Below are 19,813 nucleotides of genomic sequence, written 5' to 3'. Positions count from 1 at the left end.
TTTGCGCAATCCATCACTGATTCCCTAAATACATTCCATTCCTCCACCACTCCCCTTACTTCCATTGTTCTCACCTTTTTCCATTCTGTACTCAGTCTCTCCTGGTACTTCCTCACACAAGTCTCCTTCCCAAGCTCACTTACTCTCACCACCCTCTTCACCCCAACATTCACTCTTCTTTTCTGAAAACCCATACAAATCTTCACCTTAGCCTCCACAAGATAATGATCAGACATCCCTCCAGTTACATCTCTCAGCACATTAACATCCAAAAGTCTCTCTTTCGCGCGCCTGTCAATTAACACGTAATCCAATAACGTTCTCTGGCCATCTCTCCTACTTACATACGTATACTTATGTATATCTCGCTTTTTAAACCAGGTATTCCCAATCACCAGTCCTTTTTCAGCACATAAATCTACAAGCTCTTCACCATTTCCATTTACAACACTGAACACCCCATGTATACCAATTATTCCCTCAACTGCCACATTACTCACCTTTGCATTCACATCACCCATCACTATAACCCGGTCTCGTGCATGAAAACCACCAACACACTCATACAACTGCTCCCAAAACACTTGCCTCTCATGATCTTTCTTCTCATGCCCAGGTGCATATGCACCAACAATGACCCATCTCTCCATCAACTTTCAGTTTTACCCATATTAATCTAGAATTTACTTTCTCACATTCTATCACATACTCCCACCACTCCTGTTTCAGGAGTAGTGCTACCCCTTCCCTTGCTCTTGTCCTCTCACTAACCCCTGACTTTACTCCCAAGACATTCCCAAACAACACTTCCCCTTTACCCTTGAGCTTCGTTTCACTCAGAGCCAAAACATCCAGGTTCCTTTCCTCAAACATACTACCTATCTCTCCTTTTTTCACATCTTGGTTACATCCACATACATTTAGACACCCCAGTCTGAGCCTTGGAGGATGATGAGCACTCCCCGCATGACTCCTTCTTCTGTTTCCCATTTTAGAAAGTTAAAAAAATACAAGGAGGGGAGGATTTCAGGCCCCCCGCTCCCGTCCCCTTTAGTCGCCTTCTACGACACGCGAGGAATGCGTGGGAAGTATTCTTTCACCCCTATCCCCAGGGATAATATATATACATATACATGCATACATATATATATATATATATATATATATATATATATATATATATATATATATATTCTTTTTTTTTTTTTTTTTTTTTTGCTTTGTTGCTGTCTCCCGCGTTTGCGAGGTAGCGCAAGGAAACAGACGAAAGAAATGGCCCAACCCACCCCCATACACATGTATATACATAGGTCCACACACGCAAATATACATACCTACACTGCTTTCCATGGTTTACCCCAGACGCTTCACATGCCCTGATTCAATCCACTGACAGCACGTCAACCCCGGTATACCACACATCGATCCAATTCACTCTATTCCTTGCCCTCCTTTCACCCTCCTGCATGTTCAGGCCCCGATCACACAAAATCTTTTTCACTCCATCTTTCCACCTCCAATTTGGTCTCCCACTTCTCCTCGTTCCCTCCACTTCCGACACATATATCCTCTTGGTCAATCTTTCCTCACTCATTCTCTCCATGTGCCCAAACCATTTCAAAACACCCTCTTCTGCTCTCTCAACCACGCTCTTTTTATTTCAACACATCTCTCTTACCCTTACGTTACTTACTCGATCAAACCACCCCACACCACACACTGTCCTCAAACATCTCATTTCCAGCGCATCCATCCTCCTGCGCACAACTCTATCCATAGCCCACGCCTCGCAACTATACAACATTGTTGGAACCACTATTCCTTCAAACATACCCATTTTTGCTTTCCGAGATAATGTTCTCGACTTCCACACATTCTTCAAGGCTCCCAGGATTTTCGCCCCCTCCCCCACCCTATGATCTACTTCCGCTTCCATGGTTCCATCCGCTGCCAGATCCACTCCCAGATATCTAAAACAATTTACTTCCTCCAGTTTTTCTCCATTCAAACTTACCTCCCAATTGACTTGACCCTCAACCCTATTGTACCTAATTACCTTGCTCTTATTCACATTTACTCTTAACTTTCTTCTTTCACACACTTTACCAAACTCAGTCACCAGCTTCTGCAGTTTCTCACATGAATCAGCCACCAGCGCTGTATCATCAGCGAACAACAATTGACTCACTTCTCAAGCTCTCTCATCCACAACAGACTTCATACTTGCCCCTCTTTCCAAAACTCTTGCATTTACCTCCCTAACAACCCCATCCATAAACAAATTAAACAACCATGGAGACATCACACACCCCTGCCGTAAACCTACATTCACTGAGAACCAATCACTTTCCTCTCTTCCTACACGTACACATGCCTTACATCCTCGATAAAAACTTTTCACTGCTTCTAACAACTTGCCTCCCACACCATATATTCTTAATACCTTCCACAGAGCATCTCTATCAACACTATCATATGCCTTCTCCAGATCCATAAATGCTACATACAAATCCATTTGCTTTTCTAAGTATTTCTCACATACATTCTTCAAAGCAAACACCTGATCCACATATCCTCTACCACTTCTGAAACCACACTGCTCTTCCCCAGTCTGATGCTCTGTACATGCCTTTACCCTCTCAATCAATACCCTCCCATATAATTTACCAGGAATACTCATTAAACTTATACCTCTGTAATTTGAGCACTCACTCTTATCCCCTTTGCCTTTGTACAATGGCACTATGCACGCATTCCGCCAATCCTCAGGCACCTCACCATGAGTCATACATACATTAAATAACCTTACCAACCAGTCAATAATACAGTTTATATATATATATATATATATATATATATATATATATATATATATATATATATATATATATATATATATATATATATATATATATATATATAAACATACATACGCACATACACACACACATATATATATATATATATATATATATATATATATATATATATATATATATATATATATATATATATATGTATGTATATACATATGAAAAATGTAAGAAATAATTCAGAAAACTAAAACTTCTAGCTTGAAATGAAATGAAAAATGAATGTCACATAATGGTTCAACCTCTGGCTATGGAAAAAGGAAATGTATAATTTATTTACACAAACGTCAATAGTAGTTTTCATCAATTTAACCACTGTATCATACTGGTTGGTCCACTTCTCTTATCATGAAACAGGAATATTGGCTTATGATGTTTCTCAATTGTCTTCATTACACAAAGTACAACCATATCTTGGATACATGAGGGTAGGTAGTTTGTCATCCGCCATAAATAAAGCCTTGACAGATCAAAAATTTATGTGGACCTCAACTTTTCCAGTACATTTATGAAAACACCTTTTTGCTTTCCATCTCTATCACTTTGAAAAAAAAACTCCCTTTGTTCACATTTCAGTGAAAGAATAAGCTTCAGTGTCTAAGCTACATTTTTTTCCAATTTCACTATTTTTTTGTCAGAGCACCATGTATGAAAACTATCACTCCAGTAACACAACTATAAACATTTACTTCCCCTTTAAAAAAAGTTCTGGGGAAGTCTGTCTCGATACACTGCGGGTATATATATATATATATATATATATATATATATATATATATATATATATATATATATATATATATATATATATATATATATATATATATATATATTCCTTTCTTATCCAAAGGGAAATGAAAGACGATAAGTTCCCAAGCGCACTTTGGTGTAATTGTCACATGATTAGGGAGATACAAGAAAGAAATATAACAGTCAGTTGATGTACAAGGAAGAGCGTAGCTACGACGCTATTTGGTAAACAAGTGACTACCTGAATGGATGTCGGGTGTGTTCAAGTCTGACAACTTGCGTATCATGAAATATAATTTTGTTGACAAGAAAGGAACTGTTTACAAATCTTATAAACGATAAAGCTATCTAATTTGTATAGAGCTTCACTGATATAAATGTTACAATTCTTTGTGTATTTGATAATAGAGGATTCAGTATTTCTCGTGGTACAAGAGAGTTAATAACAGATGGCATTACTTCAGTCAATACAAGTAACATAATTTTCAACATGATTAAACAAGGCATTTGATTCTTGTCCTGTTCTTAAACTATCTTTATGTTGCTTAAGTCTAACAGAAAGATCCTTGCCAGTCTGCCCAACATAGAACTTGTCACATTATTTTTTACATGTTACTCTATAGACACATCCTGCAGAACTTTCTGGCGAGTTCCTGATTAAGATATTCTTTATAACATTGTTGTTGCTGAAGGCAACTTTTACATTTCAAAGGATTTAAGCAACATGAAAATTAAAGTAAAATCATTACTAAAAGGGAGAACTGAAAGGTTCTTGGTATCAAGGGGAGGTTTGGGTTTAACTCTATAAAATGATTTCTTTGCTAACTTAATATGTTTATCAATGAAAGATCTAGGATACTTTAACTTGGATCCAATATAGTATATTTCCTCATATTCATCATCATTATACTCTGGACTGCATATTCGTAATACTCCAAGGAATATAGACTGGAATGATGATAATTTAGTTCTTTCATGTTGAGCTGAGTAATAATGGATATTTGAGCATACATCGGTAGGTTTTCTATATATGCTAAACTTAAACTTGTTTCCATCCCTATGAATCATGCAATCTAAAAATGGTAACATAATACTATTTTCAATTTTCACAGTAAAGTTGATGGAAAGTACTAAATTGTTAAGTAAAGGGAGAAATGTATGTGAATTTTCATTTGTTGCCCAAAGACAAAGAACATCATCTACGTACCTAAACCATATTGCATTAGGTGGCAAAGTATCCTTTAGTAACTTTCCTTCAAAGAGTTCCACGTAAAGATTAATCATTAGAGGTGAAGGAAAGTTACCCATTGCCATACCAAATATTTTAGCATAACATTCTCCATTAAAATGTGATGCAGTCTTTTGTACACAATTTTATCAATTCAATAAAGACAGACTTTGAAACAGGCAAATGAATATTGTCCAAGACTATAATTAGATATTCTAAGAGGTCATCAACTGGAACTTATTGATTAAAAAAGATAATCATATATATATATTATTAAACCAGATAAAGCTAAAACAGTTGTGATCATGAACGAAAGGGATTATTCATCTAAAATTAATGAACTTTTAGTTGATGACACAACATAATTTGATCTCAATAGGAGTCCCCTTTAAGCAGTTGATTTTCATTCTAATAAAGAAGTGAAGTTGTTAAAAGGTAATGCTTCTCTAACCAAAAGTTTGTCATCTTTGTCCCCTTCATTGCCATATATGTAGGAACTTGATCAAAACACATAACAGAATTTTCCACCAAGACCCGTTGTGAGTTCAGTAGGCTCCATCACATTGATTGTCAAATTCGTTAGTTTCTTTATCAATCCTGTTTGTTAGTGGACAAGATATCAGATTCTAATATCATGAACAATGCAGATTTAGTTATAAGCTTAATGATGTCATTGAAGATTTTGATTGCAAGCTGGTTAGCTTTGATGCTTCATCTCTGCTCATAAAAGTTCCAGTTGATGACCTCTTAGAATATTTAAATGAATATTTAAATGAAGTCTTGGACAATATTCATTTACCTGTTTCAAAGTCTGTTTTTATTGAATTGATAAAGTTATGTATAAAAGACTGTGTATTCCAATTTAATGTATCAAGTAATCTTTGCATGAACCTTTTTGAAACAAAATTACGAAGGGATATCTTATCCTCTACGGCAATATGGTTTAGGTATGTAGATGATGTTCTTTGTGTTTGGCCAACAAATGAAAATTTACAAACATTTCTCCCTTTACTACGTAATCTAGTAACTTCCGTCAACTTTACCGTAGAAATTGAAAATAATGGTGTTACCATTTTTAGATTGCATGATTCATACGAATAATGTTTAAGTTCAGCTTATATAGAAAACCTGCCAACTCACTCTCATATACCCATTATTACTCAGCTCAACATAATAGAATTAGATTATCATCAATCCAGTCTATTTTCCTTAGGGCATTATGTATATGCAGTCCAAAGTTTACCGATGATGAGTTTGGGATAATATGTTCTTTTGGATCCAAGTTAAAGTATTTTAGATCTTTCATTGAAGAATCTTTTGAGTTGGTAAAAAAAATAATATATATATATATATATATATATATATATATATATATATATATATATATATATATATATATATATATATATACATATATTTTGCTTTGTCGCTGTCGCCCGCGTTAGCGAGGTAGCGCAAGGAAACAGATGAAAGAATGCCCCAACCCACCCACATACACATGTATATACATACACGTCCACACACGCAAATATACATACCTATACATCTCAACGTATACATGTATATATACACACACAGACATATACATATATATATATATATATATATATATATATATATATATATATATATATATATATATATATGTACATAATTCATACTGTCTGCCTTTATTAATTCCCATCGCCACCCCGCTACACATGAAATAACAACCCCCTCCCCCGTCATGTGTGCGAGGTAGCGCTAGGAAAAGACAACTAAGGCCACTTTCGTTCACACTCAGTATCTAGCTGTCATGTATAATGCACCAAAACCACAGCTCCGTTCCACATCCAGGCCCCACAGAACTTTCCATGGTTTACCCCAGACGCTTCACATGCCCTGTTTCAATCCACTGACAGCACGTCGACCCCGGTATACCACATCGTTCTAATTCATTCTATTCCTTGCACGCCTTTCACCCTCCTGCATGTTCAGGCCCCGATCACTCAAAATCTTTTTCACTCCATCTTTCCACCTCCAATTTGGTCTCCCACTTCTCCTCGTTCCCCCCCACCTCTGACACATATATCCTCTTTGTCAATCTTTCCTCACTCATTCTCTCCATGTGACCAAACCATTTCAAAACACCCTCTTCTGCTTTCTCAACCACACTCTTTTTATTTCCACACATCTCTCTTACCCTATTATTACTTACTCGATCAAACCACTTCACACTACATATTGTCCTCAAACATCTCATTTCCAGCACATCCACCCTCCTGCGCACAACTCTATCCATAGCCCACGCCTCGCAACCATATAACATTGTTGGAACCACTATTCCTTCAAACATACCCATTTTTGCTTTCCGAGATAATGCTTTCGACTTCCACTCATTCTTCAACGCTCCCAGAATTTTCACCCCCTATCCCACCCTATGATTCACTTCCGCTTCCATGGTTATATCCGCTGCCAAATCCACTCCCAGATATCTAAAACACTTCACTTCCCCCAGTTTTTCTCCATTCAAACTTATCTCCCAATTGACTTGACTCTCAACCCTACTGTACCTAATAACCTTGCTCTTATTCACATTTACTCTCAATTTTCTCCTTTCACACACTTTACCAAACTCAGTCACCAGCTTCTGCAGTTTCTCACATGAATCAACCACCAGTGCTGTATCATCAGCGAACAACAGCTGACTCACTTCCCAAGCTCTCTCATCCACAACAGACTGCATACTTACCCCTCTTTCCAAAACTCTTGCATTCACCCCCCTAACAACTCCATCCATAAACAAATTAAACAACCATGGAAACATCACACACCCCTGCCGCAAACCTACGTTCACTGAGAACCAATCACTTTCCTCTCTTCCTACACGTACACATGCCTTACATCCTCGATAAAAACTTTTCACTGCTTCTAACAACTTGCCTCCCACACCATATATTCTTAATACCTTCCACAGAGCATCTCTGTCAACTCTATCATATGCCTTCTCCAGATCCATAAATGCTACATACAAATCCATTTGCTTTTCTAAGTATTTCTCACATACATTCCTCAAAGCAAACACATGATCCACACATCCTCTACCACTTCTGAAACCACACTGCTCTTCCCCAGTCTGGTGCTCTGTACATGCCTTCACCCTCTCAATCAATACCCTCCCATATGATTTCCCAGGAATACTTAACAAACTTATACATCTGTAATTTGAGCACTCACCTTTGTCCCCTTTGCCTTTGTACAATGGCACTATGCAAGCATTCCGCCAATCCTCAGGCACCTAACCATGAATCATACATACATTAAATAACCTTACCAACCATTTAACAGTACGGTCAACCCCCTTTTTTAATAAATTCCGCTGCAATACCATCCGAACCTGCTGCCTTGCCGGCTTTCATCTTCCGCAAAGCTTTTACTACCTCTTCTCTGTTTACCAAATCATTTTCCCTAACCCTAACACTTTGCACACCACTTCGACCAAAACACCCTATATCTGCCACTCTATCATCAAACACATTCAACAAACCTTCAAAATACTCACTCCATCTCCTTCTCACATCACCGCTACCTGTTATCACCTCCCCATTAGCCCCCTTCACTGAAGTTCCCATTTGTTCCCTTGTCTTACGCACTTTCTTTACCTCCTTTCAAAACATCTTTTTATTCTCCCTAAAATTTAATGATACTCTCTCATCCCAGCTCTTATATATATATATATATATATATATATATATATATATATATATATATATATATATATATATATATATATATATATATATATATATATATATGTATATAAACGCCCATGTACGCACAAATACATACAAATACATATTAACAGATACATCCATATACACATACACAGACATATATACACAAGTAGATATTCATACTTACTTGCCTTCATCCATTTCTGTCGCTACTTTGCCACACAGGATATAGCGCCGTTACCCCCCGCTTCAGCGAGGTAGCGCCAGGAAAACAGACAAAAAGGCCACATTCGTTCATACTCAGTCTCTAGCTGTCGTGTGTAATGCACCGAAACCACAGCTCCCTTTCCACATCCAGACCCCACAGACCTTTCCATGGTTTACCCCAGATGCTTCATATAACCCGGTTCAGTCTCTTCATAGCACGTCGACCCCGGCATACCACACCATTCCAATTCATTCTATTCCTTGCACGCCTCTCACCTTCCTGTATGTTAAGGCTCCGATCGCTCAAAATCCTTTTCACTCCACATTTCCATCTCCAATTCAGTCTCCCGCTTGTCCTTGTTTCCCCCACCTCCGGCACATACATCTTCTTTGTCAATCTTTCCTACTCTTTCACTCCATATGTCCAAATCATTTCAAAACACCCTCTTTTACTCTCCCGACCACACTCTTTTTATTACTACACATCTCTCTTACCTTTTCATTACTTATTCGATCAAACCACCTCACACCACATACTATCCTCAAACATTTCAATTCCTCCTCCGTACAACCCTATCTGTAGCACATGCCACGCAGCCAACGTTATTGGAACTACTATTCCTTAAAACATACCCATTTTTACTCTTCGGGATAACGTTTTCGCCTTCCACACATTCTTCATTGCTCCGAGAACCTTTGCCCCCTCCTCCACCCTGTGACTCACTTCCGCTTCCATCCTCTGCTAAGTCCACTCCCAAATACCTAAAGCACTTCATTTTCTCCAATTTTTCTCCATTCAGACTTACTTTCCCAATTGCCTTGTACCTCAACCCTACTGAACCTAATAACCTAGCTCTGATCACATTTACTCTTAACTTCCTCCTTTCACACACTTTTCAAACTCGGTCACCAACTTCTGCAGTTTCTCACCGAAATCAGCCACTAGAGCTGTGTGATCGGCGAACAACAACGGACTCACTTCCCAAGCCCTCTTACCCCCACCAGTCTGCATACTTGCCCCTCTCTCCAAAACTCTTGCATTCACCTCCCTATCAACCCCATTCATAAACAAATTAAACAACCATGGGGACATCACACACCTCTGGCGCAAGCAGACATTCTCTGGGAACCAATCACTCTCCTCTTTTCCTACTCGTACGCATGCCTTACATCATTGGTAAAAACTTTTCACTGCCCCTAGAAACTTACCTCCCACACCGTATACTCTTAAAACCTTCCTCAGAACATCTCTATCAACCTTATCATATGCCTTCTCTAGATCCAAAAATGCTATATACAAATATATCTGCTTTTCTAAGTATTTCTCACATACATTCTTCAAACACCTGATCCACACATCCTCTACCACTTCTGAAACCACACTGCTCTTCCCCAGTCTGATGCTCTGTGCATGCCCTCGCCCCCTCAATCAATACGTATCCTCCCATATAATTTCCTAGGAATACTCAACAAACTTATGCCTCTGTAGTTTAAACACTCCCCTTTATCCCCTTTGCCTTTGTACAATGGCACTATGCATGAATATGTACAACTCTGGCCAAAATTCACTCAACATTGTTGGTGAAACCTGGCATTTGGCAGATGTTGTAAACATACAGTGATCGTAGTATTCATTCACGGCTCCGAAAGCATATGTAAGGGACAATGTTATTGGTTCATTGCTGCTTGAACGCTCTTTGTGTATTCGCAGACAACAATATAGTCACGAATATAGTCAACATCCAATATATATATCCAATATAGTCAACAATATAGTCAACATCCAGGTAATCAATTCAAAATCTCTATAAACAGCGTGCATGATGCTGACCTATCGAATATAGTGAAGCACAGGTGTAATGCTTTGAAAATAGATATCAGACAAAAAACTACAAGAATAGCGGACGAAACAATGCGACAGTTCGTGAGGGAATACGACGATATATGAGAAATTCTGGCATAAGAAATTGTCTATCTACTATCTAGCTATAGCCAGACGATATATGAAGCAAAGTTTGTATTTATTCTTATATTGCGTGTTAATTCCCCGTTTGTTAAAAAAAAGAAAATAGAGGCAACGCTGGATACGTAACTGGTTATTTGTTTACCTATGTAGAACAGGAGGAGGCAGACGATCTGGGGTGGGGCCTGGTGAGGAAGACCGAGGAAGGTGTGGCGTAGTGAGGAGGGTGGGGGACAGATGTGGACTAGATACACTTGGTATAGTAACAGCTGATCGTAATGGCACAGCAGTTCTTGTAATCTGTAGGTGCCACAAATAAGCAGACAACATAACTGTGAAATAGATGTGTATGAAACAGTGTGATGACTGACAGTTTGGGAGACACGAGAGAGAGAAAGGAATGGGAGGAAATGGGAAAAATGCTGTCAGGTTTTACGCCGGTAATAACCCTAAGCAAACGCAACTACACTCGCCATACGAACTCAGAAGGATGAAATGAAACAGCAACAAATATATCAAAGATACTAACTACCACATGGTTGTAACACTCTTGTCCTGACACCAGTGACAGACGATTCCACTGACATATGTATAACGTAATACATAAGAATCAAAATGAAAAAGGTGGCAACGCCTCTCTAATAGCAGGATAGTGTGTCGGGATGATCAGTTGGCAATAATTGTATGACCTTCATCACTAAGTGTTATGATATGCTTGTATTACAACATGCAAATCACATATCATAGTGTCATAACAAATAACCTCAAAATAGGATATAGACTAATTCCTGCAAAGCTAACTACATGGTGCATTCACTGACGATGTTGAAACATTGTTGTTTACCAATAGGTCTTAAGATGACGTCACGTGAAGAAGACGTAATATATCCATAATGAAATTTAAGTAATAAAGTACGGTACGTAATTCATATGTCACAATATGGCGATATTTATGGTGGAAAACCTGTATTATAGGATGAAGGAAACGAATGCAGAGTTGTCTACCATATCATTACATACAAACTATTGTGGACACACAACATTACATTCATCTGGTAAGTTATTTTTATCACGTAAGATACTATCATTACGTAGATAACATCACAGTGACACATTAGTAACATGTAACAGCACTGAATATCCAACTACAACCACAAACTAACATACAAAAATTCTGTCCATCCTCCTTCATGGCATTGATTGTACCAGTCGTCTGACTACATCTGGCTTTCTCCTAAATACTTCCCACTCTTGATTTGTCTGCTGTAGTAAGTCTTGTGAAGTTCTCTCTGCACCAGGTTCCCAAGTATTCACTATGTTTACTCATGCATTTTCAATGGGATTGCAGTCACAGACTTTACTTGGCCAGCCTAATAGTTGAATGTCTTGATGTTCAGCGAACCAGCGATGTATTACTCGAGCCGTGTGGATGGGGGATCGGTCATGGATAAAGATAAATCTTTCTGGCTCGGGAAACGTATACGCTCGCACTAACGTAGTATAACTTCCTAGAGAATTTCTAGGTATTGGTCAGCAGTGTGAACCGTCCATGTATAGGTGTGATTTCTCCAACGCTGTGCATGAACATCCACCTCAAACATTACACGTCACATGCCCACTTCTCACAGTTTCGTATATATTTTCACGCTCATATCTTGTATTATTTTACCGGCAACAACGTTGTTTATCATGATGGGTTGTTGAAGAAAATATATTTTCGTCACTAAATATGACACGTCGCCAGAGGTCCATATCATTGCAGTTGATGTGTTACCTTGCAAAGATGAGTCGTCCTTCACAATACGTGTCAGGTATTGTATGATAACTTCGTGCAGTCCTCGTTGTTGTTGTACTGTTCCTGCTGAAACAGTCATGTGCCAATTTTCCGTCTTGTTAACAGCATTCTGGAAATGGTCTCCATCAAAAGCATCTTTGATGACCTGTTCTTCAGTTGCCGCTCGTGGTCGTCCTGTTCTCTGATGATCACGTCAACTGCTGCTGTCTTCTTGCCATCTTGTCACCACAGGTAGACCGGCCGCGTCTCTGGTCATCACCAATTCTCTTGATATGTTTGTTGGTGATTTACCACTTTCACTCATACCAATCATTCTTCCTCTAATTGTTACTGTGTGTTGATGATAGTCCTTCATCTTGTATTGTCTAACACTTTATCAGGACGATAGTAGCTATGATGTATTCTGGTCTGCTGTGCAGGGATAAGTCACACGTTGCTCACCCCAACACATCTTGAGACCTCGCATATGTTGCCTGTCATAGTGTGGGTCTACTGATATGTTCCCATATTCATTCTCTAAATAACACATACTAATATGTGTATTTTGTACTATGTCTGATATCTTACCCAGGAATAGTCATATATATGACAGAAATGAAATTTGTTTTGTAATAGCCCAGTTGTCACTGGTAAACAAAGCTAAGGCAATTCAGTAGTTTTCAGTAGTACAGCTGCCAGGTGTCGCCATGTTTGTAACACCCAGAGTGAACACAAGGTATAGATTCCCCAGCTTACTGTTAGTGTCACTCACGTAGTATGTCGTGCTAACACAATAATTATGCTGACAGACGTATTATATTGTTGGTACTAAGTAATACAAGCAATGATATTGCCCAAACATTCTCCGTTTTTACGAGACGCTATACATAGTGGAAAATATATTATGAACATGCAAATAACTACATTACTTTCGTAATTATGAAGATCTTGATATCAATGCTTAACTTTTTTTCTTATTTACGACACCGAACTACTGTTACTTGGATAGGCTGGATCATACTGTGTTTAAGAATACATGCAGTGAACATGAGAGTGAATTACATAGTGTGTGTGTGTGTGTGTGTGTGTGGTGTGTGTGTGTGGTGTGTGTGTGTGTGTGTGTGATACATAACCCTAGTATTCGTTCCCTGTTTAGTTTTGTCATGTCCTCTTCCCTACCCTCGCACTACGCCGCGTCTCTCTCCTCCTCACCTGGGCCACCTTGAATCATCCGCCTCCTCCTGTTCTACAGTCAAACAAATAATCAGTCACGTATCCGGTGTGGCTTCTATTTTTTTTCTTTACAAACAGGGAATCAATACACAATATAGGGATCAATACAAGCTTTACTTCATATAGCGTCCGGTTATAGCTAGATAGTAGATAGATCATGTCTCATGCTAGAGTTTCACATGTATCGTCGTATTCCCTAACGAACTGGAGTTTTGTGTGTCTGATATTTATCTTTCAAGCATTACACATGAGATTCAATACGATACGTCAGCATTATGAAGCTGTTTATAGAGGTTTAAAATTGATTACCTGACAAATGTTGACAAATTCGTGACTATATTCTTGTCTGCGAATACACAAAGAGCGTTCAAGCAGCAATGAACCAATAACATTGTCCCTTACATATGCTTTCGGAGCCGTGAATGAATATTACGATCACTGTATGTTTACATCGTCTGCCAAATGCCAGGTTTCACCAACGATGTCGAGTGAATTTTGGCCGGAGTTGTACATACACTTGTTCGCCGTCATTAATTTCCGACGCCACCTCACCCCACAGGGAACATCAAAAATGCATGAAAGAAAAGGAAAAGAAAAATCATACACATTTTTTCTTCTCCACACCCAATCTCCCTCCCCTACGTTAGCAAGGTAGTGCCAGATAATAGACGAAGACCCCATCTGCTTACATCCATACTCGTGCTGTTGTGCACAATATGCATCGAAAACAGAGCTCCCTATCCACATCTAGGCCCCACAAACCTTTCCATGGCTTACACCAGATGTTTCACATGCCTTGGTTTAGTCCACCGACAGCAGGTTGTCCCCAGTACAACACATCGTTTCAATTCAAGCCTCTCACCCTTCTGCATATTCAAGCCCCAATCGCTCAAAATCTTTTGCACTCCATGTTTCCACCTTCAATTTGGTCTCCTGGTTCTCCTTGTTCCCTACACTTTTGACATATATATCCTCTTCGACAACCTTTCCTCACTCATTCCCTCCATATGTCCAGACCATTTCAACGCATCCTCTTCTGCTCTTTCAACCAAACTCTTTTTACTACCACACTTTTCTTAACCTTTCATTACTTACTTGATTAAACCGCCTCACATCACATAGTATCCTCATACATTTAATAACCAACACATCCACCCTCCCCTGCCAAACCCTATCTATAGCCCATGCCTCGAATCTATATGATATTGCTGGAACTACTGTTCTTTCAAATACACCCATTTTGCTTTCCAAGATAACGTTCTCTCTTTCCACACATTCTCACTGCTCGCAGAACTTTCGCCCCCTCCCCACCCTATGACTTACTTCCGCTTTCATGGTTTATTCACTGTCAAGTCCACTCCCAGATATCTAGAACACTTCAATTCCTTTAAGTTTTCTCCAATCAAGCTTACATCCCAGCTAACTTGTTCCTCAACCCCGTTGAACCTAATAATCTTGCGTTCATTCATATTTGCACTAAAGTTTTCCTTTTACGCATTCTTCCAAACTCAGTCAACAATTCGTATCAGTCACCAGTACTGTATTATCGACGAACAACAACTGATTCACTTCCCAGGCCCCCACTAATTGCATACTCGTCCCTCTCTCTTGCATTTACCTCTCTCATCATCTCATCAATAAACAAATCAAACGGCGAAGCCTTAGATTGGCTAGACCTAACGAGTGGTGTGCCACAGGGGTCGGTCCTGGGCCAAATTCTTTTCATAATATACATTAATGATCCAGGACTCGGTCTCATATCTATACTAAGAGGTAGAACTGTAATCAGAAGGTACTGCGAAATTATTTAAAGATAACTTACTAGCAAAGTGGTCAGACAGACAGCAAAAGAAGTTCAATGTAGACATATGTAAAGTTATGCACTTTGGAGATATGAATATACGTTATGACTACAAACTATTTGGAAACTCTGACTAAAGTAAATGAAGAAAAGGACCTTGGAGTACTCATTAGTAGCACTCTGAGATACGCTAAACAGTGTCAAGCAGTAAATGAAAAAGCAACATATGTTAGGTTTCATAGCCAGGAACATGGATTACAACACACTAGAAACAATTTTCAAACTTTAAAAGTCTCTCGTAAGACCACACCTTGAATATGCACTCCAGTTTTGGTCCCTAAACCATGAAAAAGACGAGGAAAAATTAGTACAAGTACAAAGACGCGTGACAAAATGGATCCCATCGCTTACAAATCTGGCATAAGAAGAAAGGCAAAAACGATTGGATCTCTTCTCCCTTAAAAAACGTAGACTTAGCGGGCGTCCTAATCCAAGTGTTCAAAATTCTGAACAAGTTCGGCAAATTAAATCACGAACATGCATTCGAAATACAAGAAAATACGGTTACCAGGACAAATGGAATAAAATTCAAAGCTAAAAGATGTAGTGCAGACGTGGGAAAAAGCTTCTTTTCCAATAGGTGTGTTGAGCACTGGAATAACTTACCGTCAGACGTAGTGAATGTTAAGACTATGGATACCTTCAAGTCATTTAGACAAATATCTGCAAAAAATTCAGGTATACTCTTAGAAAAACGATAGCTTAAAAAGTGGGGAGCAGAATTACATTTTGTTGTCAAGTAAAAATCCATTTTTTTCTTTACTAGACAACCTAGTCATGGGCTAATCAGGTTTCCTGTTGTCTGTCTTTCTCATGTAAACTCATGTGAACTATGGATATATCACACACTCCTGCTGCAGATCAACATTCAACTGGAACCATTAACTCTCCTCTCTTCCTACTCGTACACATGCGTTCCCTTGATAAAGACTTCTCACTCTTCTAGAAGCTAACTTTCCACACCATGTATTTTTAACACCTTCCACAAATCATCTCTATCAACCCTATCATATGCCTTCTTCAGATCCATAAATGCCACATACAAATCAATCTGCTTTTCTAAGTATTTCTCACACATATTCTTTGAGGCAAACACCTGATTCAGACATTCTCTACCACTTCTAAAACCACTCTGCTCCTCCTCAGTACTTGCATTCACCTTCTCAATCAATATCCTCCATACAACTTACCAGGTGCAATCAACAAACTTCTGCCTCTGTAGTTTGAGTACTCACCTTATCCCCTTTGCCTTTAAACAATGACACTATACATGCAGTCCTCGAATCCTCGGACACCTCATCATGATCTATACATACTTTGAATATCCTTACTAACCAATCAACAACAGTCACCCACTTCCTTTATAAATTTAAGTACAATATCATACACTTTATGTGCCTTGCCGCATTTCATCTTCCGCAAGGCTTTCACCACCTCTTCTCGCTTCACCAAACCACTTTCCATGATTCTCTTTCTCTCTTCGCATAACCCCTCCCCCCGACCAAAACGCCCTATATCTGCCACTCAATCATGAAACATTCTTAACTGTTTTTCAAAATACTCGCTCCATCTCCTCCTCACTTCATCACTATTTGTAAACAAGAAGCCAGCCAGCGCTGGGGTAGTTCATGCATAATCCTTTTCTGTAAGTTTGTGTAATTAACACAGTGATCCTATTTGGTTAAGAATAATGAGTTAGTAATACGATATATAAAAGTGATAACAGTGGGTGGTATGTGCGATGTTGAAGGAAGTTGGTGTGTTTGCTAGAGACCAGAGTGAGCCAAGCAAACTTGTTGGGCGGACTGTGTGCCACATGGTGTTACGGTATTTGAATTAAGGACAATAAGAGGAGAAATATTCAGTAGATAAGAAATGAGGACATTCGAGCACTGTAAATGAGATGCATCGAGGTCCAGGTTAATCAGCGACTGAGGCGTTCATCCGTCCCTCCCTCGACGGTGTTGTTTACCGACCCGAGCCCAGCTGTCGCTTAGTAAACAGAGGATAATGACCCATCAGCACAGTGGTCACCACAACCACAGAGGTGCCCACCGTAGTTACAGGGTCTCCAGCTTCCAATCTCAACGTGATAATGATAAGAGAATTTGATGAATGAAAGTATATACGAGATTCGTAAGATAACAGCTGACATCACCCTGATCACACGAGCATGAGCACGGAGAAGCCGTCTCCTGTTATTGCCCAGTCTTCATGGTGGCCATCTGAATATCGACCCCGTACCTTCCTAATGGGTCCGTCATGCGTTATAACTCACTTAGAACTTTGACAAGGGAGAGACGGAATTAGATTTAGCCTTTAAGGTGATTATGCATGCGCTCCTCTTCCCAGGACGGCAACATGTTAATGATAAAAGACGTTACTTGAGGTGATATGGCCAAGGATGATCTGCCTGGGGTCATCCCAACGACTAATTAAGGAAACATGCGACATGAAAATTAGGATCTGTCGACCAAGCGCACATGCCCTTGGTAGTGGCTGTGGTAGGACATGCTACACTGGTACATGGAAGTTGTGGTGCAGCGGTATGGTGGCACAAGGGTACATGGTGGTGGCAATACAACGGCACATAGTAGTAATGGTACGATGGGGTTAATGGCACGATGGTGGTAATGGCACGATGTCACACGGTAGCGGTGGTACAGCAATGCATGACAGTGGTGGTACAACGGTACATGGTTCTACGTAGTGGTACAAGGTGATAGTAGTGCAGCGGTTCATGGTACTAGCGGTACAGCAGTGCATGACAGTATTGGTGAAGAGATAATGGTTTTGATGGTACAACATTACAGGGGTCACTACAGTGATGGTCCAATGGTACATAGGTCATTACATTGGTGGTCCAATGGTACAGGGTCACTACGATGCTAGTCCAGTGGTACAGTGGTGGTCCAATGGTACAGAGGTCACTACAGTGGTGGTCCAGTCGTACAGGGGTCACTACAGTGGTGGTCCAGTGGTACAGAGGTCACTACAGTGGTGGTCCAGTCGTACAGGGGTCACTACAGTGGTGGTTCAGTGGTACAGAGATCATTACAGTGGTGGTCCAGTGGTACAGGGGTCACTACAGTGGTGATCCAGTGGTACAGAGGTCACTACAGTGGTGGTCCAGTGGTACAGAGGTCACTACAGTGGTGGTCCAGTCGTACAGGGGTCACTACAGTGGTGGTTCAGTGGTACAGAGATCATTACAGTGGTGGTCCAGTGGTACAGGGGTCACTACAGTGGTGATCCAGTGGTACAGAGGTCACTACAGTGGTGGTCCAGTGGTACAGAGGTCACTACAGTGGTGGTCCAGTCGTACAGGGGTCACTACAGTGGTGGTTCAGTGGTACAGAGATCATTACAGTGGTGGTCCAGTCGTACAGGGGTCACTACAGTGGTGGTCCAGTGGTACAGAGGTCACGACAGTGGTGGTCCAGTCGTACAGGGGTCACTACAGTGGTGGTCCAGTCGTACAGGGGTCACTACAGTGGTGGTCCAGTGGTACAGAGGTCACTACAGTGGTGGTCCAGTCGTACAGGGGTCACTACAATGGTGGTACAGTGGTACAGAGGTCACTACAGTGGTGGTCCAGTCGTACAGGGGTCACTACAGTGGTGGTCCAGTGGTACAGAGGTCACTACAGTGGAGGTCCAGTCGTACAGAGGTCACTACAGTGGTGGTCCAGTGGTACAGGGGTCACTACAGTGGTGGTCCAGTGGTACAGAGGTCACTATAGTGGTGGTCCAGTGGTACAGGGGTCACTACAGTGGTGGTCCAGTGGTACAGAGGTCACTATAGTGGTGGTCCAGTCGTACAGGGGTCACTACAGTGGTGGTCCAGTGGTACAGAGGTCACTAGAGTAGTATTCCAGTGGTACCCCAAACTGACCATAAGCTGGAGCGAAACAACAGCAACAAAGGTGAAGACAGAAGAGCGGTGATCTACCTGGCCTGGCCTGAGTGCTGGACATGACACTTGTGATTACTTGTGTCATTATGTGGTACATCTGAGGGAAGGGTAGACCAGCCCGGCAACCAGCAGGGGTGACGGGCAGGGAGACCCAAGGGTCTCATGAGGCAGGGGTCAGGGGCAGGGAGACCCAAGGGTCTCATGAGGCAGGGGTCAGGGGCAGGGAGACCCAAGGGTCTCATGAGGCAGGGGTGAGGGGCAGGGAGACCCAAGGGTCTCATGAGGCAGGGGTCAGG

This window comes from Panulirus ornatus, chromosome 18 (assembly GCF_036320965.1).
Source record: "Panulirus ornatus isolate Po-2019 chromosome 18, ASM3632096v1, whole genome shotgun sequence".
Lineage (NCBI taxonomy): Eukaryota > Metazoa > Arthropoda > Malacostraca > Decapoda > Palinuridae > Panulirus > Panulirus ornatus.
This window is presented reverse-complemented; position numbering follows the sequence as displayed.